The following is a 7,873-nucleotide window of genomic DNA, read 5'->3' as shown; positions in this document are numbered from 1 at the left end:
TTAAGTTTGACATTTATTTAACATCTAAGCAGAGATGTCAGGTAGACAGTCATCTGGAGTTCAGACTGATTTTAATGTTAATCTGTGAGTTAACCACATGTTCATGCACAGTTTTTAAGTCATGAGGCAGATGAGATCATCACAACAGTAAGTTCAGATAGAGAATAGGACAGGAGCCTAGGAGTACTCGAGAATTAAAAATCAAAATATCTATAATTTAAAGGAATAGAAATATGAAACATTTGTGAGCATGTGGAACAATTGGAACTCTCTTAAATTGTTGATAGGAGAACAAATTTGTACAGCCACTTTGGAAAAATGTTAGACAGCACCTATAAAACTTGAATATACATTTAATTTATGACCCCACTATTCCATTCCTAGGAAAAAAACCCCAACATTAATAAATGCTATATTCAACAAAAGACATCTATAAGAATGTTTATAGCATTTTATTTGCAGTATCCAAAAACTGAAAAGAAAAATCCACAAATATCTATCAACAGTAGAATGGATACGTGACTTGCAGTATATTCCTACAATGGAATACTACCCAGCAATGAACAAGAAAGAACTACTGATTCATGAAACAAGTATAAATCTCACTGACATAATGCTGAGTGAAAGAAATCAGACAATAAGAACACATACTAAATTTTTCTCTTCCTATTGTGTTCAAGAACAGGCAAAATTAGGCCACTATGACAGTGGTAAGAATAGCAGGTATACTTTGTACTGCCTAGGAAGGAACACAAGAGAGACACCTGGAATGTGGTAAATGTTCTACATTTTAATGTAGGTGGTGATTACACAAGTAGCATCTTAATACTTAAGATATATACACTCTGCTGTATGTACGTAATTCCTCAAGAAAACAAATAAACAAAAATCAGAAAAGGATGACTCAGCAAACAAAACTAAAAAGAGTGACCAGTAAGGTGAGAGGAAAAAACAAGATTCTTATACACTATAAGCCAAGAAAAGAAAGTGAAACAAAGATAAGAGTATCATCTACTGCCAGATGTTGTGGATTAACATGAAGGCTGACAAATAGCCATTGGATTTAGCAGTGTAGGTCATTAGCAACTTTTGTAAGAGTAGTTTGGTAGAGTGGTAAGCACAAAAGCTTGATTGGTATAGGTTCTTAGATTACGAATAAAAGAATTGAGTCAACAAAGGCAGATAGATGACTCTTTTAGAATTTTGTTGAAAAGGTAAGCCAAATAAATAGGGTGAAGGAAGTGTTGTTGCTTTTTTTTTTTTTTTTTTGAGACAATCTTGCTCTGTCGCCCAGACTGGAGTGCAATGGCACCATCTTTGCTCATTGCAACCTCTGCCTCCTGGGTTCAAGCGATTCTCCTGCCTCAGCCTTCCAAGTAGCTGGGATTACAGGCACCTGCCATCATGCCCAGCTAATTTTTCTATTTTTGTAGAGATGGGGTTTCACTATATTGACCAGGCTGGTCTTGAACTCCTGACCTCTGGTGATCCACCCACCTTGGGGTCCCACAGTGCTGGGATTATAGGCATGAGCCACTGCGGTTGGCCTGTTTTTTTTAAGTGAGAAAAATATATGCATTTTTGAATACTATTGGAAATGATCTGGTAAAGAGGAAATAATTATAAACTAAGAAAAAGAGGAAGAATTATAGCAGAGTCCTTGAGAAGGTGAGAGAAGCTGACATCTACATCTACTGCATATATGGAAACACGGGTTTTCTATAAGAGTGTGGACACTACATTCACAGTAAAAATGCACAAGTTAGTATATGTCCATGTAGATGCTGGTGGATGAGTAGATGGAGTCATGGAGTATGAGATCCTCTCTTCTGATTGCTTCAATTCCATTTTCCCAGTAAAGTAAGAAGCAAGGTCTTAATCTCAGAATGAAGATGTGCAAGGTTTGAGAAGAGAAGGAAAGGTATGAAATATTATCTAAAGGGGCCAGGCATGGTGGCTCGTGCCTGTAATCCCAGCATTTTGTGGGATCCCTGCCTGTGCCAAGGCAGGTGGATCACTTGAGGCCAGGAGTTAGAGACCAGCCTGGACAACATGGCAAAACACTGTCGCTACTAAAAATACAAAAATTAGCTGGGCATGGTGGTACACACCTGTAATTCCAGCTAATGGGGAGCTGAAGCACGAGAATCGCTTGAGCCCAGGAGGCGGAGGTTGCAGTGAGCTGAGATCATGCCACTGCACTCCAGCCTGGATGATAGAAATGAAACCCTCATCTAAAGGAATGAGAGAGTAATTGGACTAAAGAAATGTAGCATGACTGCCATGACTGCCAGGCTGCATTAAAGGCCAATTTAGGATCCGTATCATGAATTTGATTTGAGGTCAGCTGGTATGGTTGAGTAAAGAGAGTTGGAATTTAAGTCAGAGTTGTGGTTTTGCCAAGTAGGACAATGTAGGTGAGGTCATGGCAGTGTTTACCTGGTCTGTGAGGTCGTAAGTGATCTGGATCAACTCTCCCAGTGGATTCTCTATCCAGTCACATTGGACTGGTCATCTTTCTGTTCTCAAAAGCTCACACTCTCCCACTCTAAGGCCTTTGTGCTTATTATTTCTCTTACTTCAATCTGTCTTCTTCTGAGCCAGAATCTTTCCTAATCCTGGGTCTCAGCTCTCAAGTTCTATTCCCAGAAGGGCCTTCCCAGACTATGTTCATTCTTATCACATCACCTTCTTCATTGATTTTTTAGCACTCATGAGTATCTAAAACACACTTGTTTCACTTGCTCCACTTGCTCACTATCTGTCTCTTCCCTAATAGTAGAATATAAGCTCTCAGAGCAAAGACGACAACTGTAATGTTCATTGCTGGATTCAATGCCTAGAACAACACCTGGGATGGATCAGGACAAAGATAAATGTTTCTTAATTGAATATATTAATTATTTTTTTTCTTAAAGATATTATGATCTGGTTGGGGAATTAGAGATACATGCAAGTAAAATAAAATTCCCTTTTTTTTTTTTTTTTTTGAGATGGAGTCTCACTCTGTCACCCAGGCTGGAGTGCAGTGGCATGATCTCTGCTCACTGCAACCTCTGCCGCCTGGGTTCACACCATTCTCCTGCCTCAGCCTCCCAAGTAGCTGGGACTACAGGCACCCACCACCACACTCGTCTAATTTTTTGTATGTTTTATTGGAGACGGGTAGGTATCACCAGGTTAGCCAGGATGGTCTCGATCTCCTGACCTCGTGATCCACCCACCTCAGCCTCCCAAAGTGCTGGGATTACAGGCGTGAACCACCACAACTGGCCATAAAATAAGATTTCTTTTTTTTTCTTTTATTATTGTTGTTATTATTATTATTATTATTATTATTATTATACTTTAAGTTCTAGGGTACATGTGCATAACATGCAGGTTTGTTACATATGTATACTTGTGCCATATTTCTAAAGCTTCATAGCTTACTGGGGAATTCTTGTGTTGAAAAGCAGGGTCTAATCAGGAAATGCATGTTTACCCCAGAAATCCTTGGGATTCAATGCATTGTGTCCAGAACTTGTTTTATGCAACTTTCTAACAAAAATAATTATAACAATGTTTAATATGATATCTCCTCCCCCTGCCCCAATCCATCTGAATAAAACTAAGTAAATGTTAGAGCAGCTGTATTCAATATGCAAAATTATGATTATTGCTGCTCCAAGGCAAGTAAAAAGCAACACAATCTTTTCCACTAAAAAAAATATTTCATTTCAGAATATTCTTCTTACAGATTGTTTTTTAAATGCCTTTATTTAGTCATTTTCTTGTTCTCAGTTTTTTCCTCAAAAAATCTGCCATTCTCTGATGTGTTAATTTTAGCTGCAAACACCTAATCAGAATTTTAAGGATAATTAGTAGGTTGGCTAACTTTCAGAAAGAAATACTAGTGGTGTTTTCAACAGGCCGGCAGGATGTCTCCACTTATAAAGATGGAGGAAATAAAAACAACAGGATCATAAAATCCATTGAGGGACAGATTGCATTTTATAGGAAGAGATGTAACTTCATTTACCTTCGGTCTTTATGTCTTGCAAATGTGCTCAGCACTCCTACATCCCATGGGTCTCAGCGTCAATATTTATGTGCTGGAATACTTCATTGCCTCATAAACCAAGAGGTAACTGAGTATTTTTACTCTCTGGAAAAAAAAAGTGTTATACCAGGTAGTTTCCACCAGCTCCACTCACACTTTTATGCATTGACTCGCAAGAAGATACAAAGCTAGCTAAACAAGAAACGTTGATCTTTTCCTTCTTGCTGCTTGAATTAGACTTTAACTATTTCTAATTTTCTGTTAAATGTTATTCAACTCCAACCAAAATTTCAATCATGGATAACCTAGGGATAAAGGCTTGACGTTTTTTAAAATTTTGTTTTAATATAAATTTCAAAAGTCTTTATGGGGGGAAGTCCTAGTACCTTAAATAGCAAATTCAGATTCAAAATTGATGTCCTTCCAAAAAGAAACAGGGGAGAGTTCTAAATAAATGATCCCTAAAAGACTTTCAAAAATATGAACAAACATTGCATTCAATATCCAGAAACAGTGAGTATTTCTCAAGGGAGAGTCACTCATCTCATGAAGAGTCCTCATGTGAAGTCCCAGATTACAAGCCTCCTTTCTCAATTCCACAGAGGGTTCTCAGTCTTTAAGGATCATACATCCAAGTTACCTGGATGCTTACCCTCTGGTTTCTGCTCCAAAGCCCTTTATTCCATCAATATTTTTCATTTGTGTTAAATTTGAGAGCAGAATCCAGGCGCCTGACAGGGATGAGCTCATATATCTAATAGGTGGTCATGTTGTCTACCAACCAAATCAGGTCTCCCGATAAATAAGCTGTTTTCCACATTGTGTTCTGCAGGCTTATATTCAACGGGATGTTTTTCTCTCCTCTGTCTCCTTATCTCTCTCCCCACTTCCTTCTTTTCTCTCTTCCTCTCTTTTATACAAACACACACACACACACACACACACACACAAAGGAATTTGTAATGATAAGCTTAAAAGATGTAGACTGAAAACAAAATAGATCTATTTATTAGATGATATCTCAAAGCATATATGTTAACATGCATTAGGAATCTCCAAAAAAGTGATACAGGAGGTAGTGTTTTCCAAATATCTTGAGCATGTATCATTTTTTTCAAGGAATGATCTTTACTGTCACAATAATTTATTGAGCTACTACTATATGTCCTCTGTTGATTTTTCTAAGTGCATACCGAGATAAACAAGACAGATTTCCTGCCCTAAAGAAGCTTCTAATTCAATGAACATACCACATTCTCCACAACTGTGCTCTCCAGAAAGGTAGCCACCACCTACATGTGGCTATTTTAGTAAACAAATAACATTAAAAATTCTCAGTTCTTTAGTCTCACTAGTCACACTGCAAATTCTTAATGGCCACATAGTGGCTACTGGCTGCCATACTAGATGGTGCAGTTATACATTTCCTTATTTCCATTGCAGATTATTGGACAGAGGTGCTGTCCAATAATCTATTGGACAGAGGTGCTCTAAGCACTATATTATTTGTATTAATCACACACTAATAAGCATGACCTTTCATTTTTATATATTTTTTATATATTTTTTCATTCAAAGACTACAAACTTTTTCAGATCTTATACAATCACAGACATCTTCTTATTGCAGTTTAAAAAAATTCACTCAGACTAGTAGAAATTATTTCTAGTTCTATTAATTTATTCTTGCAGTGGGTTGTTTTTGGACATAATCTGTTACCTAATTTCAAGGGCATTGACATGAGTTTACAATCAGACAAACTCTATGGTTGGTCTAATCTGATCTGATTTTACAGATTCTAAAATCAGAGATTTCACAATCTGCAAAAGCACCTAAGTGTTATTTAATCCTATTCTCCCAATTTTGTATAGTAGCAATTAAAGCTCAGTGTCATTAGGAACTTAAACTAGTTTACGAAGATGTTAAGTAGCAGGGCCCTTTGGATTCACCTTAGTGAAATTTGGTGGCTGTATACAACTCCCTAGGCCTTAAATATTGTCCCTCAGAAGGATAAATTATGGCATAACACACTGCTGGCTAACAAGTACACCTGTACAAAGACAGGATTTTTCTATTGATATTCCTATGCTAATGATATAAAATGGAGCTCATCTCTATGAGATTATCATAGACATTAACTTTTACTGAAACTCTGTGGTTATCATAAATGATAAGCCCTACAGAGAAATATTTGCTCAATTACAAAGTGTGTGTGTGTAGGGTGTTTACACATGTGCACTTGTGTGCATATGTGTACAGAATCAGGAAAAGGGATGCAGTTTTTTTTAACTTTTAAGTTCAGGGGTACATGTGCAGATTTGTTACAGAGGTAAACTTGTGTCATGGGGATTTGCTGTACAGATTATTTCATCACCCAGGTATTAAGCCTAGTACCCATTAGTTATTTTTCTTGATCCTGTCCGTTCTCCCACCCTCCACCCTCCAACAGGCCCCAGTGCCTATTGTTCCCCTCTCTGTGTCCATGTGTTCTCATCATTTAGCTCTCACTTATAAGTGAGAACATGGGGTATTTGGTTTTCTGTTCCTGCATTAGTTTGCTTCCAGATTCATCCATGTTCCTATAAAGAACATGATCTAGTTCTTTTTTATGGCTGCATAGTATTCCATGGGGTATATGTACCACATTTTCTTTATCCAGTCTATCATTAATGGGCACTTCGGTTGATTCCATGTCTTTGCTATTGTGAATAGTGCTGCAATGAACATATGTGTGCATGTGTCTTCATAATGGAATAATTTATATTCCTTTGAGTATATACCCAGTAACGGGACTGCTGGGTCAAATGGTATTTCTGTCTTAACGAAATCCAGCAGCACATCAAAAAGCTTATCTAAGCCAGGTGCAGTGGATCACACCTGTAATCCCAGCACTCTGGGAGGCTGAGGTGGGCTTTTACAAGGTAAAAAGATCGACATCATCCTGGCCAACGTGGTGAAACCCTGTCTCCACTAAAAATACAAAAATTGCCTGGGTGTGGTGGTGCACGCCTGTAGTCCCAGCTACTCAGGAGGCCGAGGCAGGAGAATCACTTCAACCTGGGAGGCAGAGGTTGCAGTGAGCCGAGATCATGCCACTACACTCCAGCCTGGGCAAAAGAGTGGGACTCCATCTCAAAAAATAAAAAAAAAAAAAAGCTTATCCATCACAATCAAGCAGGTTTTATCCCTGGGATACAAGGTTGATTCAACACATACAAATGAATAAATATGATTAATCACAAACAGAACTAACGAGGTTTTGTTGTTGTTGTTGTTGTTGTTTTGTTTGTTTGTTTTGAGGCAGAGTCTCACTCTGTTGCCCAGGCTGGAGGGCAATGGTGCAATCATGGCTCACTATAGCCTTGACCTTCTAGGATCAAGACCTCAGTCTCCTAAGCAGATGGGACTACAGGCATATGCACAGCCTGTCATATAGTCACACTCTACTCCTCAGTACCCATTTTCTGTCTTAGTCCATTCGTGTTGCTATAAAGAAATATCTGGGTGGGTGTGGTGGCTCACACCTGGAATCCCAGCATTTTGGGAGGCAGGGGCAGGCAGATCACTTGAGGTCAGGAGTTCAAGACTAGCCTGGTGAACATAGTGAAACCCCATCTCTACTAAAAATACAAAAAAGTAGCCGGGCGCCTGTAATCCCAGCTACTCAGGAGGCTGAGGCAGGAGGATTGCTTGAACCCAGGAGGCAGAGGTGGCAGTGAGCTGAGATTGTGCCACTGCACTGCAGCCTGGGTGATAGAGGAAGACTCCATCTCAAAAAACAAACAAACAAACAAACAATATATATATATATATATATATATATATATATAT

The sequence above is a fragment of the Rhinopithecus bieti genome, unplaced genomic scaffold, assembly GCF_001698545.2.
Source record: "Rhinopithecus bieti isolate Rb0 unplaced genomic scaffold, ASM169854v2 scaffold_777, whole genome shotgun sequence".
NCBI classification, from domain to species: Eukaryota; Metazoa; Chordata; class Mammalia; order Primates; family Cercopithecidae; genus Rhinopithecus; species Rhinopithecus bieti.
Note: the sequence above shows the minus strand (reverse complement) of the source record.